At 39.1% G+C, this 20,664-nt stretch overlaps 21 non-coding genes across 21 annotated transcripts; all 21 read left to right on the forward strand.

The window, feature by feature from the left end:
• The first annotated feature begins 2,215 nt into the window (after window positions 1-2,215).
• Window positions 2,216-2,287, forward strand: TRNAW-CCA (transfer RNA tryptophan (anticodon CCA)). The gene has a single exon. It is a non-coding gene; the product is annotated as a tRNA-Trp (tRNA).
• Window positions 2,288-3,033: 746 nt separating this feature from the next.
• TRNAW-CCA (transfer RNA tryptophan (anticodon CCA)) lies at window positions 3,034-3,105 on the forward strand. The gene has a single exon. It is a non-coding gene; the product is annotated as a tRNA-Trp (tRNA).
• A 746-nt stretch (window positions 3,106-3,851) lies between these two features.
• Window positions 3,852-3,923, forward strand: TRNAW-CCA (transfer RNA tryptophan (anticodon CCA)). Its single transcript has one exon. It is a non-coding gene; the product is annotated as a tRNA-Trp (tRNA).
• A 2,618-nt stretch (window positions 3,924-6,541) lies between these two features.
• On the forward strand, window positions 6,542-6,613 carry TRNAW-CCA (transfer RNA tryptophan (anticodon CCA)). Its single transcript has one exon. It is a non-coding gene; the product is annotated as a tRNA-Trp (tRNA).
• A 747-nt stretch (window positions 6,614-7,360) lies between these two features.
• Window positions 7,361-7,432, forward strand: TRNAW-CCA (transfer RNA tryptophan (anticodon CCA)). Its single transcript has one exon. It is a non-coding gene; the product is annotated as a tRNA-Trp (tRNA).
• A 746-nt stretch (window positions 7,433-8,178) lies between these two features.
• Window positions 8,179-8,250, forward strand: TRNAW-CCA (transfer RNA tryptophan (anticodon CCA)). The gene has a single exon. It is a non-coding gene; the product is annotated as a tRNA-Trp (tRNA).
• A 746-nt stretch (window positions 8,251-8,996) lies between these two features.
• TRNAW-CCA (transfer RNA tryptophan (anticodon CCA)) lies at window positions 8,997-9,068 on the forward strand. Its single transcript has one exon. It is a non-coding gene; the product is annotated as a tRNA-Trp (tRNA).
• Window positions 9,069-9,813: 745 nt separating this feature from the next.
• Window positions 9,814-9,885, forward strand: TRNAW-CCA (transfer RNA tryptophan (anticodon CCA)). The gene has a single exon. It is a non-coding gene; the product is annotated as a tRNA-Trp (tRNA).
• Window positions 9,886-10,631: 746 nt separating this feature from the next.
• On the forward strand, window positions 10,632-10,703 carry TRNAW-CCA (transfer RNA tryptophan (anticodon CCA)). The gene has a single exon. It is a non-coding gene; the product is annotated as a tRNA-Trp (tRNA).
• A 746-nt stretch (window positions 10,704-11,449) lies between these two features.
• TRNAW-CCA (transfer RNA tryptophan (anticodon CCA)) lies at window positions 11,450-11,521 on the forward strand. Its single transcript has one exon. It is a non-coding gene; the product is annotated as a tRNA-Trp (tRNA).
• A 746-nt stretch (window positions 11,522-12,267) lies between these two features.
• On the forward strand, window positions 12,268-12,339 carry TRNAW-CCA (transfer RNA tryptophan (anticodon CCA)). Its single transcript has one exon. It is a non-coding gene; the product is annotated as a tRNA-Trp (tRNA).
• A 746-nt stretch (window positions 12,340-13,085) lies between these two features.
• On the forward strand, window positions 13,086-13,157 carry TRNAW-CCA (transfer RNA tryptophan (anticodon CCA)). Its single transcript has one exon. It is a non-coding gene; the product is annotated as a tRNA-Trp (tRNA).
• A 746-nt stretch (window positions 13,158-13,903) lies between these two features.
• On the forward strand, window positions 13,904-13,975 carry TRNAW-CCA (transfer RNA tryptophan (anticodon CCA)). Its single transcript has one exon. It is a non-coding gene; the product is annotated as a tRNA-Trp (tRNA).
• A 746-nt stretch (window positions 13,976-14,721) lies between these two features.
• On the forward strand, window positions 14,722-14,793 carry TRNAW-CCA (transfer RNA tryptophan (anticodon CCA)). The gene has a single exon. It is a non-coding gene; the product is annotated as a tRNA-Trp (tRNA).
• A 746-nt stretch (window positions 14,794-15,539) lies between these two features.
• TRNAW-CCA (transfer RNA tryptophan (anticodon CCA)) lies at window positions 15,540-15,611 on the forward strand. Its single transcript has one exon. It is a non-coding gene; the product is annotated as a tRNA-Trp (tRNA).
• A 746-nt stretch (window positions 15,612-16,357) lies between these two features.
• On the forward strand, window positions 16,358-16,429 carry TRNAW-CCA (transfer RNA tryptophan (anticodon CCA)). The gene has a single exon. It is a non-coding gene; the product is annotated as a tRNA-Trp (tRNA).
• Window positions 16,430-17,175: 746 nt separating this feature from the next.
• On the forward strand, window positions 17,176-17,247 carry TRNAW-CCA (transfer RNA tryptophan (anticodon CCA)). The gene has a single exon. It is a non-coding gene; the product is annotated as a tRNA-Trp (tRNA).
• A 744-nt stretch (window positions 17,248-17,991) lies between these two features.
• Window positions 17,992-18,063, forward strand: TRNAW-CCA (transfer RNA tryptophan (anticodon CCA)). The gene has a single exon. It is a non-coding gene; the product is annotated as a tRNA-Trp (tRNA).
• A 746-nt stretch (window positions 18,064-18,809) lies between these two features.
• Window positions 18,810-18,881, forward strand: TRNAW-CCA (transfer RNA tryptophan (anticodon CCA)). Its single transcript has one exon. It is a non-coding gene; the product is annotated as a tRNA-Trp (tRNA).
• A 746-nt stretch (window positions 18,882-19,627) lies between these two features.
• TRNAW-CCA (transfer RNA tryptophan (anticodon CCA)) lies at window positions 19,628-19,699 on the forward strand. Its single transcript has one exon. It is a non-coding gene; the product is annotated as a tRNA-Trp (tRNA).
• A 746-nt stretch (window positions 19,700-20,445) lies between these two features.
• Window positions 20,446-20,517, forward strand: TRNAW-CCA (transfer RNA tryptophan (anticodon CCA)). The gene has a single exon. It is a non-coding gene; the product is annotated as a tRNA-Trp (tRNA).
• The last annotated feature ends 147 nt before the right edge of the window (window positions 20,518-20,664 follow it).

Consider the following 20,664-nt stretch of genomic DNA (forward strand, 5'->3'; position numbering starts at 1 on the left):
CGTGCTGAACTCTACGTTACAGAACAGAGCAGTTGATTACAGTAAAATGATTAATTGATTGCATGATCCTTGATGTATTTTTTCTGGATTTCAGAAGTGCAGACTGTAAAGAAGATACAGTCGAAACCTGAAATGCCCGATGAATCCTTGCAACTTCATGGTTATAGCTCTGTATTTCTATATTTTCTGGATGTTAGCACAACTGGTAAGGTTGTTTCCTACTGGCCACATGGCACAACTAAAACGCTACTGTTTCCTTATAGGATTGAGCGTAAAAATCACGTAAGAATCAATGGAACATTTTTCGCATCATCTTGATTGAGTTATGACTGGTTTGTGAGATCGATTGGTAAGATTCAACTGGCGCAAGTTTTTTTAGAAAGTATATATTCAAGGGACCTTTTCTTTATTTTCTGGATGTTAGCACAACTGGTAAGGTTGTTTTCTACTGGCCACATGGCACATCTAAAACGCTACTGTTTCCTTATAGGATTGAGCGTAAAAATCACGTAAGAATCAATGGAACATTTTTCGCATCATCTTGATTGAGTTATGACTGGTTTGTGAGATCGATTGGTAAGATTCAACTGGCGCAAGTTTTTTTAGAAAGTATATATTCAAGGGACCTTTTCTATGTTTTCTGGATGTTAGCACAACTGGTAAGGTTGTTTCCTACTGGCCACATGGCACAACTAAAACGCTACTGTTTCCTTATAGGATTGAGCGTAAAAATTCAAGATTCAACAGGCGCAAGTTTTTTTAGAAAGTATGTATTCAAGGGACCTTGTGGCGCAACAGTAGCTCGTCTGACTCCAGATCAGAAGGTTGCGTGTTCAGATCACGTCAGGGTCAGCTGCAGTTTTGATGGTAAAACTGTCAACTGTGCCTAGTGATACACAACGAATGCTCGAAACTTCCATGAATTTCTACGGCCTTCTGAAGGGTGATTACATCTAACATAGATGCCTGTGTCACATGGGCAGTCTCCTGAAAACATCATATTGTGGTTAATTCTCATCCATAGTAAGCAATAAGGATTTAATTCATCCTGACGCACTTTTCATTTTTCTCATTGAAGAGTAGAAAAAAATGGCTGTAGGTCACCAACAAACTTTTCCATGAAAAAAAACAAGTATTCAAGGTAGTTTTGCTAATATTAAATATGTTCTAGAAATAAAATGTCTGTCAAAATGTAGTCAACACGTGCTGAACTCTACGTTACAGGACAGAGCAGTTGATTACAGTGAAATAATTAATTGCTTGCATGATCCTTGATGTATTTTTTCTGGATTTCAGAAGTGCAGACTGTAAAGAAGATACAGTCGAAGCCTGAAATGCCCGATGAATCCCTGCAACTTCATGATTATAGCTCTGTTTTTCTATATTTTCTGGATGTTAGCACAACTGGTAAGGTTGTTTCCTACTGGCCACATGGCACAACTAAACGCTACTGTTTCCTTATAGGATTGAGCGTAAAAATCACGTAAGAATCAATGGAACATTTCTTGCATCATCTTGATTGAGTTATGACTGGTTTGTGAGATCGATTGGTAAGATTCAACTGGCGCAAGTTTTTGTTAGAAAGTATATATTCGAGGGACCTCGTGGCGCAACGGTAGCACGTCTGACTCCAGATCGGAAGGTTGCATGTTCAAATCACGTCGGGGTCAGCTGCAGTTTTGATGGTAAAACTGTCAACTGTGCCTAGTGATACGCAACGAATGCTCAAAACTTCCATGAATTTCTACGGCCTTCAAGGTAGTTTTGCTAATATTAAATATGTTCTAGAAATAAAATGTCTGTCAAAATGTAGTCAACACGTGCTGAACTCTACGTTACAGGACAGAGCAGTTGATTACAGTGAAATAATTAATTGCTTGCATGATCCTTGATGTATTTTTTCTGGATTTCAGAAGTGCAGACTGTAAAGAAGATACAGTCGAAGCCTGAAATGCCCGATGAATCCGTGCAACTTCATGATTATAGCTCTGTTTTTCTATATTTTCTGGATGTTAGCACAACTGGTAAGGTTGTTTCCTACTGGCCACATGGCACAACTAAAACGTTACTGTTTCCTTATAGGATTGAGCGTAAAAATCACGTAAGAATCAATGGAACATTTCTTGCATCACCTTGATTGAGTTATGACTGGTTTGTGAGATCGATTGGTAAGATTCAACTGGCGCAAGTTTTTTTAGAAAGTATATATTCAAGATACCTCGTGGCGCAATGGTAGCGCGTCTGACTCCAGATCAGAAGGTTGCGTGTTCAAATCACGTCGGGGTCAGCTGCAGTTTTGATGGTAAAACTGTCAACTGTGCCTAGTGATACGCAACGAATGCTCGAAACTTCCATGAATTTCTACGGCCGTCTGAAGGGTGATTACATCTAACATAGATGCCTGTGTCACATGGGCAGTCTCCTGAAAACATCGTATTGTGGTTAATTCTCATCCATAGTAAGCAATAAGGATTTAATTCATCCTGACGCATCCTTCATTTTTCTCATTGAAGAGTAGAAAATAATGGCTGTAGGTCACCAACAAACTTTTCCATGAAAAAAAACAAGTATTCAAGGTAGTTTTGCTAATATTGAATATGTTCTAGAAATAATATGTCTGTCAAAATGTAGTCAACACGTGCTGAACTCTACGTTACAGGACAGAGCAGTTGATTACAGTGAAATAATTAATTGCTTGCATGATCATTGATGTATTGTTTCTGGATTTCAGAAGTGCAGACTGTAAAGAAGATACAGTCGAAGCCTGAAATGCCCGATGAATCCGTGCAACTTCATGATTATAGCTCTGTTTTTCTATATTTTCTGGATGTTAGCACAACTGGTAAGGTTGTTTCCTACTGGCCACATGGCACAACTAAAATGTTACTGTTTCCTTATAGGATTGAGCGTAAAAATCACGTAAGAATCAATGGAACATTTCTTGCATCATCTTGATTGAGTTATGATTGGTTTGTGAGATCGATTGGTAAGATTCAACTGGCGCAAGTTTTTTTGGAAAGTATGTATTCAAGGGACCTCGTGGCGCAACGGTAGCGCGTCTGACTCCAGATCAGAAGGTTGCGTGTTGAAATCACGTCGGGGTCAGCTGCAGTTTTGATGGTAAAACTGTCAACTGTGCCTAGTGATACGCAACGAATGCTCAAAACTTCCATGAATTTCTACGGCCTTCTGAAGGGTGATTACATCTAACATAGATGCCTGTGTCACATGGGCAGTCTCCTGAAAACATCGTATTGTGGTTAATTCTCATCCATAGTAAGCAAAAAGGATTTAATTCATCCTGACGCACTTTTCATTTTTCTCATTGAAGAGTAGAAAATAATGGCTGTAGGTCACCAACAAACTTTTCCATGAAAAAAAACAAGTATTCAAGGTAGTTTTGCTAATATTAAATATGTTCTAGAAATAAAATGTCTGTCAAAATGTAGTCAACACGTGCTGAACTCTACGTTACAGGACAGAGCAGTTGATTACAGTGAAATAATTAATTGCTTGCATGATCCTTGATGTATTTTTTCTGGATTTCAGAAGTGCAGACTGTAAAGAAGATACAGTCGAAGCCTGAAATGCCCGATGAATCCGTGCAACTTCATGATTATAGCTCTGTTTTTCTATATTTTCTGGATGTTAGCACAACTGGTAAGGTTGTTTCCTACTGGCCACATGGCACAACTAAAACGTTACTGTTTCCTTATAGGATTGAGCGTAAAAATCACGTAAGAATCAATGGAACATTTCTTGCATCATCTTGATTGAGTTATGACTGGTTTGTGAGATCGATTGGTAAGATTCAACTGGTGCAAGTTTTTTTAGAAAGTATATATTCAAGGGACCTCGTGGCGCAATGGTAGCGCGTCTGACTCCAGATCAGAAGGTTGCGTGTTCAAATCACGTCGGGGTCAGCTGCAGTTTTGATGGTAAAACTGTCAACTGTGCCTAGTGATACGCAACGAATGCTCGAAACTTCCATGAATTTCTACGGCCGTCTGAAGGGTGATTACATCTAACATAGATGCCTGTGTCACATGGGCAGTCTCCTGAAAACATCGTATTGTGGTTAATTCTCATCCATAGTAAGCAATAAGGATTTAATTCATCCTGACGCATCCTTCCTTTTTCTCATTGAAGAGTAGAAAATAATGGCTGTAGGTCACCAACAAACTTTTCCATGAAAAAAAACAAGTATTCAAGGTAGTTTTGCTAATATTAAATATGTTCTAGAAATAAAATGTCTGTCAAAATGTAGTCAACACGTGCTGAACTCTACGTTACAGGCAGCCTCGGACTGGCCCGCCGGACAGCCGGGCAATCCACCGGTAGGCCCAGCGGGGTTGAAGCTCCGCCCCCTCTGTTGTTAGGGCGGAGCTTGATGTTGAACTTTGTTTAGATGGCGGCGGCGGTCACATCTCCTGTAACCACACTACCGCGCAGATGCAGAGAGCCCAGGCGCGGTAGTGTGTTTTTCAGCAGTTTGAGCAGGGGAGGAGGACGTCCTGATATCAACATACTGATCCAAGGTCAGTTTGGTCATCATAGGTTCATACAACACTGGACGCAATAGACCACGCCCCCTCTGACGCTGCAGAGTTTCCCCGGGTTATCTGAAGCCCAGCCAGTTTGATCGTGGCTGGGATACAGAAGCTGGATACTGCCGTTTGATCGAGGAAACATATGGACTGAAAGATACCTTTTTAACATACAAAATGTGAGTGTTTTTAACCCCATGTTTTAACTTAATAAATAGAGAACGTAAAACACCATGAGATCTTTCTCTGTTCTCTCCCTGGTCTCCAATATGTGCACTCTGGTGAGGAGAAGAAACAGGTTTAGAGGGGAGTAAAAGTACATCGTGGTGGTGCTTTTTTGAAGCAAGAGGACACATTATTCAAATACTGTATGGAATAGAAAAGGTCACATTGATGTAAGTTTACCATCTGGGACATCGGTATAGGTGGAACTAGAAGACCAACATCCTTTAATGACTTTGGGACCGTTTTCCCCTTGACTTATTCATTGACCCAATCCTTGTGTTTCTTTACCCTTCCCCCATTTGCGCCCGTCCTTTGATATTTATATTCTCTTTCATACAACACTGGCAGCATACCAGCATATATGGAATAAATGTGACAGGCTTTGGATGGGCTGTATTCTGTTCATTTTTTTGTTTTTTAAAATTTCCCTTCTCAACAAGCATTCATTGGTGAAGTACGCAACCGTAGTAGCACTGATGCTGTGTGTATGGTCTTTGACGAGTGGCATATTCTGTAAGAGTCCTTAAAAAATAATTATAACAAAGAGTCATTTTAATAATCAGACTGTGTATACAAGATCTGGCAAATGAAGGGAGCTTTTCATGTAGTCTAGTATTCCAATTGCATCCAGTTGAAAATATAATCATTCAGGGTTGTATAATATGTTGGTCTATATTGTATGTTAGTGTAGAAAGGCACATGCATAGGAGAACATAATTATATTTATATATTTTTCCTTTTGCCTATTGTGCATTCTTTTTGATGGTTGTCCTGTTTAGAATTTAGGGGTGATATAGTGAAAGTATTATAGGCATATATCAACCGTATTTAAAATGAAATTAGATGGATTTCACTGAGATTTGTTGAGAATTACAATCACTTGTTTTTTATGAATTGACTTTTATTCCAGGACATGTCACAGCAACAACAGGTTGGTAACCATTGTACTAAAAAATTAATTGTGCAGTTTATGTCTTCTAATTGAGGATGTTATTATTTGGTTTGTGTAGCCCTTGTAATGGCTTTTAATAAGCTCAATACATGATGGGCAATAACAACATATGAGGCGAGGGTTGGAGGTAACCAAATGATGCACTTATCATAAGTAACTGTCTTGGTGCATTAGGAGACGACAGGAGCTGGTACTGGAGTTTCTACCAAACCACAAGTGTTTTATTAATGGGTCCCATGTAGTTCCCTACCAGTAGAATGGGCAGGGTCTAATGCAAAAGGTGCACATTTAAAATAGTGCTATAAGTTGTCCTCCATGGCCTGACCACACCCCCTTTACTGGCCACATCCACTCCTAAAGTTGGCCACACCCCAATATAGTGGGCCCCTATCACTGAATTCCCCCGGTGGGCCCTTCATGCCCCAGTCCGACACTGGTTACAGGACAGAGCAGTTGATTACAGTGAAATAATTAATTGCTTGCATGATCCTTGATGTATTTTTTCTGGATTTCAGAAGTGCAGACTGTAAAGAAGATACAGTCGAAGCCTGAAATGCCCGATGAATCCGTGCAACTTCATGATTATAGCTCTGTTTTTCTATATTTTCTGGATGTTAGCACAACTGGTAAGGTTGTTTCCTACTGGCCACATGGCACAACTAAAATGTTACTGTTTCCTTATAGGATTGAGCGTAAAAATCACGTAAGAATCAATGGAACATTTCTTGCATCATCTTGATTGAGTTATGACTGGTTTCTGAGATCGATTGGTAAGATTCAACTGGCGCAAGTTTTTTTGGAAAGTATGTATTCAAGGGACCTCGTGGCGCAGCGGTAGCGCGTCTGACTCCAGATCAGAAGGTTGCGTGTTCAAATCACGTCGGGGTCAGCTGCAGTTTTTGATGGTAAAACTGTCAACTGTGCCTAGTGATACGCAACGAATGCTCAAAACTTCCATGAATTTCTACGGTCTTCTGAAGGGTGATTACATCTAACATAGATGCCTGTGTCACATGGGCAGTCTCCTGAAAACATCGTATTGTGGTTAATTCTCATCCATAGTAAGCAAAAAGGATTTAATTCATCCTGACGCACTTTTCATTTTTCTCATTGAAGAGTAGAAAATAATGGCTGTAGGTCACCAACAAACTTTTCCATGAAAAAAAACAAGTATTCAAGGTAGTTTTGCTAATATTAAATATGTTCTAGAAATAAAATGTCTGTCAAAATGTAGTCAACACGTGCTGAACTCTACGTTACAGGACAGAGCAGTTGATTACAGTGAAATAATTAATTGCTTGCATGATCCTTGATGTATTTTTTCTGGATTTCAGAAGTGCAGACTGTAAAGAAGATACAGTCGAAGCCTGAAATGCCCGATGAATCCGTGCAACTTCATGATTATAGCTCTGTTTTTCTATATTTTCTGGATGTTAGCACAACTGGTAAGGTTGTTTCCTACTGGCCACATGGCACAACTAAAATGTTACTGTTTCCTTATAGGATTGAGCGTAAAAATCACGTAAGAATCAATGGAACATTTCTTGCATCATCTTGATTGAGTTATGACTGGTTTCTGAGATCGATTGGTAAGATTCAACTGGCGCAAGTTTTTTTAGAAAGTATATATTCAAGGGACCTCGTGGCACAACGGTAACGCGTCTGACTCCAGATCAGAAGGTTGCGTGTTCAAATCACGTCAGGGTCAGCTGCAGTTTTGATTGTAAAACTGTCAACTGTGCATAGTGATACGCAACGAATGCTCAAAACTTCCATGAATTTCTACGGTCTTCTGAAGGGTGATTACATCTAACATAGATGCCTGTGTCACATGGGCAGTCTCCTGAAAACATCGTATTGTGGTTAATTCTCATCCATAGTAAGCAAAAAGGATTTAATTCATCCTGACGCACTTTTCATTTTTCTCATTGAAGAGTAGAAAATAATGGCTGTAGGTCACCAACAAACTTTTCCATGAAAAAAAACAAGTATTCAAGGTAGTTTTGCTAATATTAAATATGTTCTAGAAATAAAATGTCTGTCAAAATGTAGTCAACACGTGCTGAACTCTACGTTACAGGACAGAGCAGTTGATTACAGTGAAATAATTAATTGCTTGCATGATCCTTGATGTATTTTTTCTGGATTTCAGAAGTGCAGACTGTAAAGAAGATACAGTCGAAGCCTGAAATGCCCGATGAATCCGTGCAACTTCATGATTATAGCTCTGTTTTTCTATATTTTCTGGATGTTAGCACAACTGGTAAGGTTGTTTCCTACTGGCCACATGGCACAACTAAAACGTTACTGTTTCCTTATAGGATTGAGCGTAAAAATCACGTAAGAATCAATGGAACATTTCTTGCATCATCTTGATTGAGTTATGACTGGTTTGTGAGATCGATTGGTAAGATTCAACTGGCGCAAGTTTTTTTAGAAAGTATATATTCAAGGGACCTCGTGGCGCAACGGTAACGCATCTGACTCCAGATCAGAAGGTTGCGTGTTCAAATCACGTCAGGGTCAGCTGCAGTTTTGATGGTAAAACTGTCAACTGTGCATAGTGATACGCAACGAATGCTCAAAACTTCCATGAATTTCTACGGTCTTCTGAAGGGTGATTACATCTAACATAGATGCCTGTGTCACATGGGCAGTCTCCTGAAAACATCGTATTGTGGTTAATTCTCATCCATAGTAAGCAATAAGGATTCAATTCATCCTGACGCATCCTTCATTTTTCTCATTGAAGAGTAGAAAATAATGGCTGTAGGTCACCAACAAACTTTTCCATGAAAAAAAACAAGTATTCAAGGTAGTTTTGCTAATATTGAATATGTTCTAGAAATAAAATGTCTGTCAAAATGTAGTCAACACGTGCTGAACTCTACGTAACAGGACAGAGCAGTTGAATACAGTGAAATAATTAATTGCTTGCATAATCATTGATGTATTTTTTCTGGATTTCAGAAGTGCAGACTGTAAAGAAGATACAGTCGAAGCCTGAAATGCCCGATGAATCCGTGCAACTTCATGATTATAGCTCTGTTTTTCTATATTTTCTGGATGTTAGCACAACTGGTAAGGTTGTTTCCTACTGGCCACATGGCACAACTAAAACGCTACTGTTTCCTTATAGGATTGAGCGTAAAAATCACGTAAGAATCAATGGAACATTTCTTGCATCATCTTGATTGAGTTATGATTGGTTTGTGAGATCGATTGGTAAGATTCAACTGGCGCAAGTTTTTTTAGAAAGTATTTATTCAAGGGACCTCGTGGCGCAACGGTAGCGCGTCTGACTCCAGCTCAGAAGGTTGTGTGTTCAAATCACGTCGGGGTCAGCTGCAGTTTTGATGGTAAAACTGTCAACTGTGCATAGTGATACGCAACGAATGCTCAAAACTTCCATGAATTTCTACGGCCTTCTGATGGTGATTACATCTAACATAGATGCCTGTGTCACATGGGCAGTCTCCTGAAAACATCGTATTGTGGTTAATTCTCATCCATAGTAAGCAATAAGGATTCAATTCATCCTGACGCATCCTTCAATTTTCTCATTGAAGAGTAGAAAATAATGGCTGTAGGTCACCAACAAACTTTTCCATGAAAAAAAACAAGTATTCAAGGTAGTTTTGCTAATATTGAATATGTTCTAGAAATAATATGTCTGTCAAAATGTAGTCAACACGTGCTGAACTCTACGTTACAGGACAGAGCAGTTGATTACAGTGAAATAATTAATTGCTTGCATGATCATTGATGTATTGTTTCTGGATTTCAGAAGTGCAGACTGTAAAGAAGATACAGTCGAAGCCTGAAATGCCCGATGAAACCATGCAACTTCATGATTATAGCTCTGTTTTTCTATATTTTCTGGATGTTAGCACAACTGGTAAGGTTGTTTCCTACTGGCCACATGGCACAACTAAAACGCTACTGTTTCCTTATAGGATTGAGCGTAAAAATCACGTAAGAATCAATGGAACATTTCTTGCATCATCTTGATTGAGTTATGACTGGTTTGTGAGATCGATTGGTAAGATTCAACTGGCGCAAGTTTTTTTGGAAAGTATGTATTCAAGGGACCTCGTGGCGCAGCGGTAGCGCGTCTGACTCCAGATCAGAAGGTTGCGTGTTCAAATCACGTCGGGGTCAGCTGCAGTTTTTGATGGTAAAACTGTCAACTGTGCCTAGTGATACGCAACGAATGCTCAAAACTTCCATGAATTTCTACGGCCTTCTGATGGTGATTACATCTAACATAGATGCCTGTGTCACATGGGCAGTCTCCTGAAAACATCGTATTGTGGTTAATTCTCATCCATAGTAAGCAATAAGGATTCAATTCATCCTGACGCATCCTTCATTTTTCTCATTGAAGAGTAGAAAATAATGGCTGTAGGTCACCAACAAACTTTTCCATGAAAAAAAACAAGTATTCAAGGTAGTTTTGCTAATATTGAATATGTTCTAGAAATAAAATGTCTGTCAAAATGTAGTCAACACGTGCTGAACTCTACGTAACAGCACAGAGCAGTTGAATACAGTGAAATAATTAATTGCTTGCATAATCATTGATGTATTTTTTCTGGATTTCAGAAGTGCAGACTGTAAAGAAGATACAGTCGAAGCCTGAAATGCCCGATGAAACCATGCAACTTCATGATTATAGCTCTGTTTTTCTATATTTTCTGGATGTTAGCACAACTGGTAAGGTTGTTTCCTACTGGCCACATGGCACAACTAAAACGCTACTGTTTCCTTATAGGATTGAGCGTAAAAATCACGTAAGAATCAATGGAACATTTCTTGCATCATCTTGATTGAGTTATGACTGGTTTGTGAGATCGATTGGTAAGATTCAACTGGCGCAAGTTTTTTTGGAAAGTATGTATTCAAGGGACCTCGTGGCGCAGCGGTAGCGCGTCTGACTCCAGATCAGAAGGTTGCATGTTCAAATCACGTCGGGGTCAGCTGCAGTTTTTGATGGTAAAACTGTCAACTGTGCCTAGTGATACGCAACGAATGCTCAAAACTTCCATGAATTTCTACGGCCTTCTGATGGTGATTACATCTAACATAGATGCCTGTGTCACATGGGCAGTCTCCTGAAAACATCGTATTGTGGTTAATTCTCATCCATAGTAAGCAATAAGGATTCAATTCATCCTGACGCATCCTTCATTTTTCTCATTGAAGAGTAAAAAATAATGGCTGTAGGTCACCAACAAACTTTTCCATGAAAAAAAACAAGTATTCAAGGTAGTTTTGCTAATATTGAATATGTTCTAGAAATAAAATGTCTGTCAAAATGTAGTCAACACGTGCTGAACTCTACGTAACAGGACAGAGCAGTTGAATACAGTGAAATAATTAATTGCTTGCATAATCATTGATGTATTTTTTCTGGATTTCAGAAGTGCAGACTGTAAAGAAGATACAGTCGAAGCCTGAAATGCCCGATGAATCCGTGCAACTTCATGATTATAGCTCTGTTTTTCTATATTTTCTGGATGTTAGCACAACTGGTAAGGTTGTTTCCTACTGGCCACATGGCACAACTAAAACGCTACTGTTTCCTTATAGGATTGAGCGTAAAAATCACGTAAGAATCAATGGAACATTTCTTGCATCATCTTGATTGAGTTATGACTGGTTTGTGAGATCGATTGGTAAGATTCAACTGGCGCAAGTTTTTTTGGAAAGTATATATTCAAGGGACCTCGTGGCGCAACGGTAGCGCGTCTGACTCCAGATCAGAAGGTTGCGTGTTCAAATCACGTCGGGGTCAGCTGCAGTTTTGATGGTAAAACTGTCAACTGTGCCTAGTGATACGCAACGAATGCTCAAAACTTCCATGAATTTCTACGGCCTTCTGAAGGGTGATTACATCTAACATAGATGCCTGTGTCACATGGGCAGTCTCCTGAAAACATCGTATTGTGGTTAATTCTCATCCATAGTAAGCAATAAGGATTCAATTCATCCTGACGCATCCTTCATTTTTCTCATTGAAGAGTAGAAAATAATGGCTGTAGGTCACCAACAAACTTTTCCATGAAAAAAAACAAGTATTCAAGGTAGTTTTGCTAATATTGAATATGCTCTAGAAATAAAATGTCTGTCAAAATGTAGTCAACACGTGCTGAACTCTACGTAACAGGACAGAGCAGTTGAATACAGTGAAATAATTAATTACTTGCATAATCATTGATGTATTTTTTCTGGATTTCAGAAGTGCAGACTGTAAAGAAGATACAGTCGAAGCCTGAAATGCCCGATGAATCCGTGCAACTTCATGATTATAGCTCTGTTTTTCTATATTTTCTGGATGTTAGCACAACTGGTAAGGTTGTTTCCTACTGGCCACATGGCACAACTAAAACGCTACTGTTTCCTTATAGGATTGAGCGTAAAAATCACGTAAGAATCAATGGAACATTTCTTGCATCATCTTGATTGAGTTATGATTGGTTTGTGAGATCGATTGGTAAGATTCAACTGGCGCAAGTTTTTTTAGAAAGCATTTATTCAAGGGACCTCGTGGCGCAACGGTAGCGCGTCTGACTCCAGATCAGAAGGTTGCGTGTTCAAATCACGTCAGGGTCAGCTGCAGTTTTGATGGTAAAACTGTCAACTGTGCCTAGTGATACGCAACGAATGCTCAAAACTTCCATGAATTTCTACGGCCTTCTGAAGGGTGATTACATCTAACATAGATGCCTGTGTCACATGGGCAGTCTCCTGAAAACATCGTATTGTGGTTAATTCTCATCCATAGTAAGCAATAAGGATTCAATTCATCCTGACGCATCCTTCATTTTTCTCATTGAAGAGTAGAAAATAATGGCTGTAGGTCACCAACAAACTTTTCCATGAAAAAAAACAAGTATTCAAGGTAGTTTTGCTAATATTGAATATGTTCTAGAAATAAAATGTCTGTCAAAATGTAGTCAACACGTGCTGAACTCTACGTAACAGGACAGAGCAGTTGAATACAGTGAAATAATTAATTGCTTGCATAATCATTGATGTATTTTTTCTGGATTTCAGAAGTGCAGACTGTAAAGAAGATACAGTCGAAGCCTGAAATGCCCGATGAATCCGTGCAACTTCATGATTATAGCTCTGTTTTTCTATATTTTCTGGATGTTAGCACAACTGGTAAGGTTGTTTCCTACTGGCCACATGGCACAACTAAAACGCTACTGTTTCCTTATAGGATTGAGCGTAAAAATCACGTAAGAATCAATGGAACATTTCTTGCATCATCTTGATTGAGTTATGATTGGTTTGTGAGATCGATTGGTAAGATTCAACTGGCGCAAGTTTTTTTAGAAAGTATTTATTCAAGGGACCTCGTGGCGCAACGGTAGCGCGTCTGACTCCAGCTCAGAAGGTTGTGTGTTCAAATCACGTCGGGGTCAGCTGCAGTTTTGATGGTAAAACTGTCAACTGTGCATAGTGATACGCAACGAATGCTCAAAACTTCCATGAATTTCTACGGCCTTCTGAAGGGTGATTACATCTAACATAGATGCCTGTGTCACATGGGCAGTCTCCTGAAAACATCGTATTGTGGTTAATTCTCATCCATAGTAAGCAATAAGGATTCAATTCATCCTGACGCATCCTTCAATTTTCTCATTGAAGAGTAGAAAATAATGGCTGTAGGTCACCAACAAACTTTTCCATGAAAAAAAACAAGTATTCAAGGTAGTTTTGCTAATATTGAATATGTTCTAGAAATAATATGTCTGTCAAAATGTAGTCAACACGTGCTGAACTCTACGTTACAGGACAGAGCAGTTGATTACAGTGAAATAATTAATTGCTTGCATGATCATTGATGTATTGTTTCTGGATTTCAGAAGTGCAGACTGTAAAGAAGATACAGTCGAAGCCTGAAATGCCCGATGAAACCATGCAACTTCATGATTATAGCTCTGTTTTTCTATATTTTCTGGATGTTAGCACAACTGGTAAGGTTGTTTCCTACTGGCCACATGGCACAACTAAAACGCTACTGTTTCCTTATAGGATTGAGCGTAAAAATCACGTAAGAATCAATGGAACATTTCTTGCATCATCTTGATTGAGTTATGACTGGTTTGTGAGATCGATTGGTAAGATTCAACTGGCGCAAGTTTTTTTGGAAAGTATGTATTCAAGGGACCTCGTGGCGCAGCGGTAGCGCATCTGACTCCAGATCAGAAGGTTGCGTGTTCAAATCACGTCGGGGTCAGCTGCAGTTTTGATGGTAAAACTGTCAACTGTGCCTAGTGATACGCAACGAATGCTCAAAACTTCCATGAATTTCTACGGCCTTCTGAAGGGTGATTACATCTAACATAGATGCCTGTGTCACATGGGCAGTCTCCTGAAAACATCGTATTGTGGTTAATTCTCATCTATAGTAAGCAATAAGGATTCAATTCATCCTGACGCATCCTTCATTTTTCTCATTAAAGAGTAGAAAATAATGGCTGTAGGTCACCAACAAACTTTTCCATGAAAAAAAACAAGTATTCAAAGTAGTTTTGCTAATATTGAATATGTTCTAGAAATAAAATGTCTGTCAAAATGTAGTCAACACGTGCTGAACTCTACGTAACAGGACAGAGCAGTTGATTACAGTGAAATAATTAATTGCTTGCATGATCCTAGATGTATTTTTTCTGGATTTCAGAAGTGCAGACTGTAAAGAAGATACAGTCGAAGCCTGAAATGCCCGATGAATCCGTGCAACTTCATGATTATAGCTCTGTTTTTCTATATTTTCTGGATGTTAGCACAACTGGTAAGGTTGTTTCCTACTGGCCACATGGCACAACTAAAACGCTACTGTTTCCTTATAGGATTGAGCGTAAAAATCACGTAAGAATCAATGGAACATTTCTTGCATCATCTTGATTGAGTTATGACTGGTTTGTGAGATCGATTGGTAAGATTCAACTGGCGCAAGTTTTTTTGGAAATTATATATTCAAGGGACCTCGTGGCGCAACGGTAGCGCATCTGACTCCAGATCAGAAGGTTGCGTGTTCAAATCACGTCAGGGTCTGCTGCAGTTTTGATGGTGAAACTGTCAACTGTGCCTAGTGATACGCAACGAATGCTCAAAACTTCCATGAATTTCTACGGCCTTCTGAAGGGTGATTACATCTAACATAGATGCCTGTGTCACATGGGCAGTCTCCTGAAAACATCGTATTGTGGTTAATTCTCATCCATAGTAAGCAATAAGGATTCAATTCATCCTGACGCATCCTTCATTTTTCTCACTAAAGAGTAGAAAATAATGGCTGTAGGTCACCAACAAACTTTTCCATGAAAAAAAACAAGTATTCAAAGTAGTTTTGCTAATATTGAATATGTTCTAGAAATAAAATGTCTGTCAAAATGTAGTCAACACGTGCTGAACTCTACGTAACAGGACAGAGCAGTTGATTACAATGAAATAATTAATTGCTTGCATGATCATTGATGTATTTTTTCTGGATTTCAGAAGTGCAGACTGTAAAGAAGATACAGTCGAAGCCTGAAATGCCCGATGAATCCGTGCAACTTCATGATTATAGCTCTGTTTTTCTATATTTTCTGGATGTTAGCACAACTGGTAAGGTTGTTTCCTACTGGCCACATGGCACAACTAAAACGCTACTGTTTCCTTATAGGATTGAGCGTAAAAATCACGTAAGAATCAATGGAACATTTCTTGCATCATCTTGATTGAGTTATGACTGGTTTGTGAAATCGATTGGTAAGATTCAACTGGCGCAAGTTTTTTTGGAAAGTATGTATTCAAGGGACCTCGTGGCGCAACGGTAGCGCGTCTGACTCCAGATCAGAAGGTTGCGTGTTCAAATCACGTCGGGGTCAGCTGCAGTTTTGATGGTAAAACTGTCAACTGTGCCTAGTGATACGCAACGAATGCTCGAAACTTCCATGAATTTCTACGGCCGTCTGAAGGGTGATTACATCTAACATAGATGCCTGTGTCACATGGGCAGTCTCCTGAAAACATCGTATTGTGGTTAATTCTCATCCATAGTAAGCAATAAGGATTTAATTCATCCTGACGCATCCTTCCTTTTTCTCATTGAAGAGTAGAAAATAATGGCTGTAGGTCACCAACAAACTTTTCCATGAAAAAAAACAAGTATTCAAGGTAGTTATGCTAATATTAAATATGTTCTAGAAATAAAATGTCTGTCAAAATGTAGTCAACACGTGCTGAACTCTACGTTACAGGACAGAGCAGTTGATTACAGTGAAATAATTAATTGCTTGCATGATCCTTGATGTATTTTTTCTGGATTTCAGAAGTGCAGACTGTAAAGAAGATACAGTCGAAGCCTGAAATGCCCGATGAATCCGTGCAACTTCATGATTATAGCTCTGTTTTTCTATATTTTCTGGATGTTAGCACAACTGGTAAGGTTGTTTCCTACTGGCCACATGGCACAACTAAAATGTTACTGTTTCCTTATAGGATTGAGCGTAAAAATCACGTAAGAATCAATGGAACATTTCTTGCATCATCTTGATTGAGTTATGACTGGTTTCTGAGATCGATTGGTAAGATTCAACTGGCGCAAGTTTTTTTAGAAAGTATATATTCAAGGGACCTCGTGGCGCAACGGTAACGCGTCTGACTCCAGATCAGAAGGTTGCGTGTTCAAATCACGTCAGGGTCAGCTGCAGTTTTGATGGTAAAACTGTCAACTGTGCATAGTGATACGCAACGAATGCTCAAAACTTCCATGAATTTCTACGGTCTTCTGAAGGGTGATTACATCTAACATAGATGCCTGTGTCACATGGGCAGTCTCCTGAAAACATCGTATTGTGGTTAATTCTCATCCATAGTAAGCAAAAAGGATTTAATTCATCCTGACGCACTTTTCATTTTTCTCATTGAAGAGTAGAAAATAATGGCTGTAGGTCACCAACATACTTTTCCATGAAAAAAAACAAGTATTCAAGGTAGTTTTGCTAATATTGAATATGTTCTAGAAATAAAATGTCTGTCAAAATGTAGTCAACACGTGCTGAACTCTACGTAACAGGACAGAGCAGTTGATTACAGTGAAATAATTAATTGCTTGCATGATCATTGATGTATTTTTTCTGGATTTCAGAAGTGCAGACTGTAAAGAAGATACAGTCGAAGCCTGAAATGCCCGATGAATCCGTGCAACTTCATGATTATAGCTCTGTTTTTCTATATTTTCTGGATGTTAGCACAACTGGTAAGGTTGTTTCCTACTGGCCACATGGCACAACTAAAACGCTACTGTTTCCTTATAGGATTGAGCGTAAAAATCACGTAAGAATCAATGGAACATTTCTTGCATCATCTTGATTGAGTTATGACTGGTTTGTGAGATCGATTGGTAAGATTCAACTGGCGCAAGTTTTTTTGGAAAGTATATATTCAAGGGACCTCGTGGTGCAACGGTAGAGCATCTGACTCCAGATCAGAAGGTTGCGTGTTCAAATCACGTCGGGGTCAGCTGCAGTTTGATGGTAAAACTGTCAACTGTGCCTAGTGATACGCAACAAATGCTCAAAACTTCCATGAATTTCTACGGCCTTCTGATGGTGATTACATCTAACATAGATGCCTGTGTCACATGGGCAGTCTCCTGAAAACATCGTATTGTGGTTAATTCTCATCCATAGTAAGCAATAAGGATTCAATTCATCCTGACGCATCCTTCATTTTTCTCATTGAAGAGTAGAAAATAATGGCTGTAGGTCACCAACAAACTTTTCCATGAAAAAAAACAAGTATTCAAGGTAGTTTTGCTAATATTGAATATGTTCTAGAAATAAAATGTCTGTCAAAATGTAGTCAACACGTGCTGAACTCTACGTAACAGGACAGAGCAGTTGATTACAGTGAAATAATTAATTGCTTGCATGATCATTGATGTATTTTTTCTGGATTTCAGAAGTGCAGACTGTAAAGAAGATACAGTCGAAGCCTGAAATGCCCGATGAATCCGTGCAACTTCATGATTATAGCTCTGTTTTTCTATATTTTCTGGATGTTAGCACAACTGGTAAGGTTGTTTCCTACTGGCCACATGGCACAACTAAAACGCTACTGTTTCCTTATAGGATTGAGCGTAAAAATCACGTACGAATCAATGGAACATTTCTTGCATCATCTTGATTGAGTTATGACTGGTTTGTGAGATCGATTGGTAAGATTCAACTGGCGCAAGTTTTTTTGGAAGTTATATATTCAAGGGACCTTGTGGCGCAACGGTAGAGCATCTGACTCCAGATCAGAAGGTTGCGTGTTCAAATCACGTCGGGGTCAGCTGCAGTTTTGATGGTAAAACTGTCAACTGTGCCTAGTGATACGCAACGAATGCTCAAAACTTCCATGAATTTCTACGGCCTTCTGAAGGGTGATTACATCTAACATAGATGCCTGTGTCACATGGGCAGTCTCCTGAAAACATCGTATTGTGGTTATTTCTCATCCATAGTAAGCAATAAGGATTCAATTCATCCTGACGCATCCTTCATTTTTCTCATTGAAGAGTAGAAAATAATGGCTGTAGGTCACCAACATACTTTTCCATGAAAAAAAACAAGTATTCAAGGTAGTTTTGCTAATATTGAATATGTTCTAGAAATAAAATGTCTGTCAAAATGTAGTCAACACGTGCTGAACTCTACGTAACAGGACAGAGCAGTTGATTACAGTGAAATAATTAATTGCTTGCATGATCATTGATGTATTTTTTCTGGATTTCAGAAGTGCAGACTGTAAAGAAGATACAGTCGAAGCCTGAAATGCCCGATGAATCCGTGCAACTTCATGATTATAGCTCTGTTTTTCTATATTTTCTGGATGTTAGCACAACTGGTAAGGTTGTTTCCTACTGGCCACATGGCACAACTAAAACGCTACTGTTTCCTTATAGGATTGAGCGTAAAAATCACGTAAGAATCAATGGAACATTTCTTGCATCATCTTGATTGAGTTATGACTGGTTTGTGAGATCGATTGGTAAGATTCAACTGGCGCAAGTTTTTTTGGAAAGTATATATTCAAGGGACCTCGTGGCGCAACGGTAGAGCATCTGACTCCAGATCAGAAGGTTGCGTGTTCAAATCACGTCGGGGTCAGCTGCAGTTTTGATGGTAAAACTGTCAACTGTGCCTAGTGATACGCAACGAATGCTCAAAACTTCCATGAATTTCTACGGCCTTCTGAAGGGTGATTACATCTAACATAGATGCCTGTGTCACATGGGCAGTCTCCTGAAAACATCATGTTGTGGTTAATTCTCATCCATAGTAAGCAATAAGGATTCAATTCATCCTGACGCATCCTTCATTTTTCTCATTGAAGAGTAGAAAATAATGGCTGTAGGTCACCAACAAACTTTTCCATGAAAAAAAACAAGTATTCAAGGTAGTTTTGCTAATATTGAATATGTTCTAGAAATAAAATGTCTGTCAAAATGTAGTCAACACGTGCTGAGCTCTACGTAACAGTACAGAGCAGTTTATTACAGTGAAATAATTATTTGCTTGCATGATCATTGATGTATTTTTTCTGGATTTCAGAAGTGCAGACTGTAAAGAAGATACAGTCGAAGCCTGAAATGCCCGATGAATCCGTGCAACTTCATGATTATAGCTCTGTTTTTCTATATTTTCTGGATGTTAGCACAACTGGTAAGGTTGTTTCCTACTGGCCACATGGCACAACTAAAACGCTACTGTTTCCTTATAGGATTGAGCGTAAAAATCACGTAAGAATCAATGGAACATTTCTTGCATCATCTTGATTGAGTTATGACTGGTTTGTGAGATCGATTGGTAAGATTCAACTGGCGCAAGTTTTTTTGGAAAGTATATATTCAAGGGACCTCGTGGCGCAACGGTAGAGCATCTGACTCCAGATCAGAAGGTTGCGTGTTCAAATCACGTCGGGGTCAGCTGCAGTTTTGATGGTAAAACTGTCAACTGTGCCTAGTGATACGCAACGAATGCTCAAAACTTCCATGAATTTCTACGGCCTTCTGAAGGGTGATTACATCTAACATAGATGCCTGTGTCACATGGGCAGTCTCCTGAAAACATCATGTTGTGGTTAATTCTCATCCATAGTAAGCAATAAGGATTCAATTCATCCTGACGCATCCTTCATTTTTCTCATTGAAGAGTAGAAAATAATGGCTGTAGGTCACCAACAAACTTTTCCATGAAAAAAAACAAGTATTCAAGGTAGTTTTGCTAATATTGAATATGTTCTAGAAATAAAATGTCTGTCAAAATGTAGTCAACACGTGCTGAGCTCTACGTAACAGTACAGAGCAGTTTATTACAGTGAAATAATTATTTGCTTGCATGATCATTGATGTATTTTTTCTGGATTTCAGAAGTGCAGACTGTAAAGAAGATACAGTCGAAGCCTGAAATGCCCGATGAATCCATGCAACTTCATGATTATAGCTCTGTTTTTCTATATTTTCTGGATGTTAGCACAACTGGTAAGGTTGTTTCCTACTGGCCACATGGCACAACTAAAACGCTACTGTTTCCTTATAGGATTGAGCGTAAAAATCACGTAAGAATCAATGGAACATTTCTTGCATCATCTTGATTGAGTTATGACTGGTTTGTGAGATCGATTGGTAAGATTCAACTGGCGCAAGTTTTTTTGGAAAGTATATATTCAAGGGACCTCGTGGCGCAACGGTAGCACATCTGACTCCAGATCAGAAGGTTGCGTGTTGAAATCACGTCGGGGTCAGCTGCAGTTTTGATGGTAAAACTGTCAACTGTGCCTAGTGATACGCAACGAATGCTCGAAACCTCCATGAATTTCTACGGCCTTCTGAAGGGTGATTACATCTAACATAGATGCCTGTGTCACATGGGCAGTCTCCTGAAAACATCG

The sequence above is a fragment of the Mixophyes fleayi genome, chromosome 4 (genome assembly GCF_038048845.1).
Source record: "Mixophyes fleayi isolate aMixFle1 chromosome 4, aMixFle1.hap1, whole genome shotgun sequence".
Classification (NCBI taxonomy): Eukaryota; Metazoa; Chordata; class Amphibia; order Anura; family Limnodynastidae; genus Mixophyes; species Mixophyes fleayi.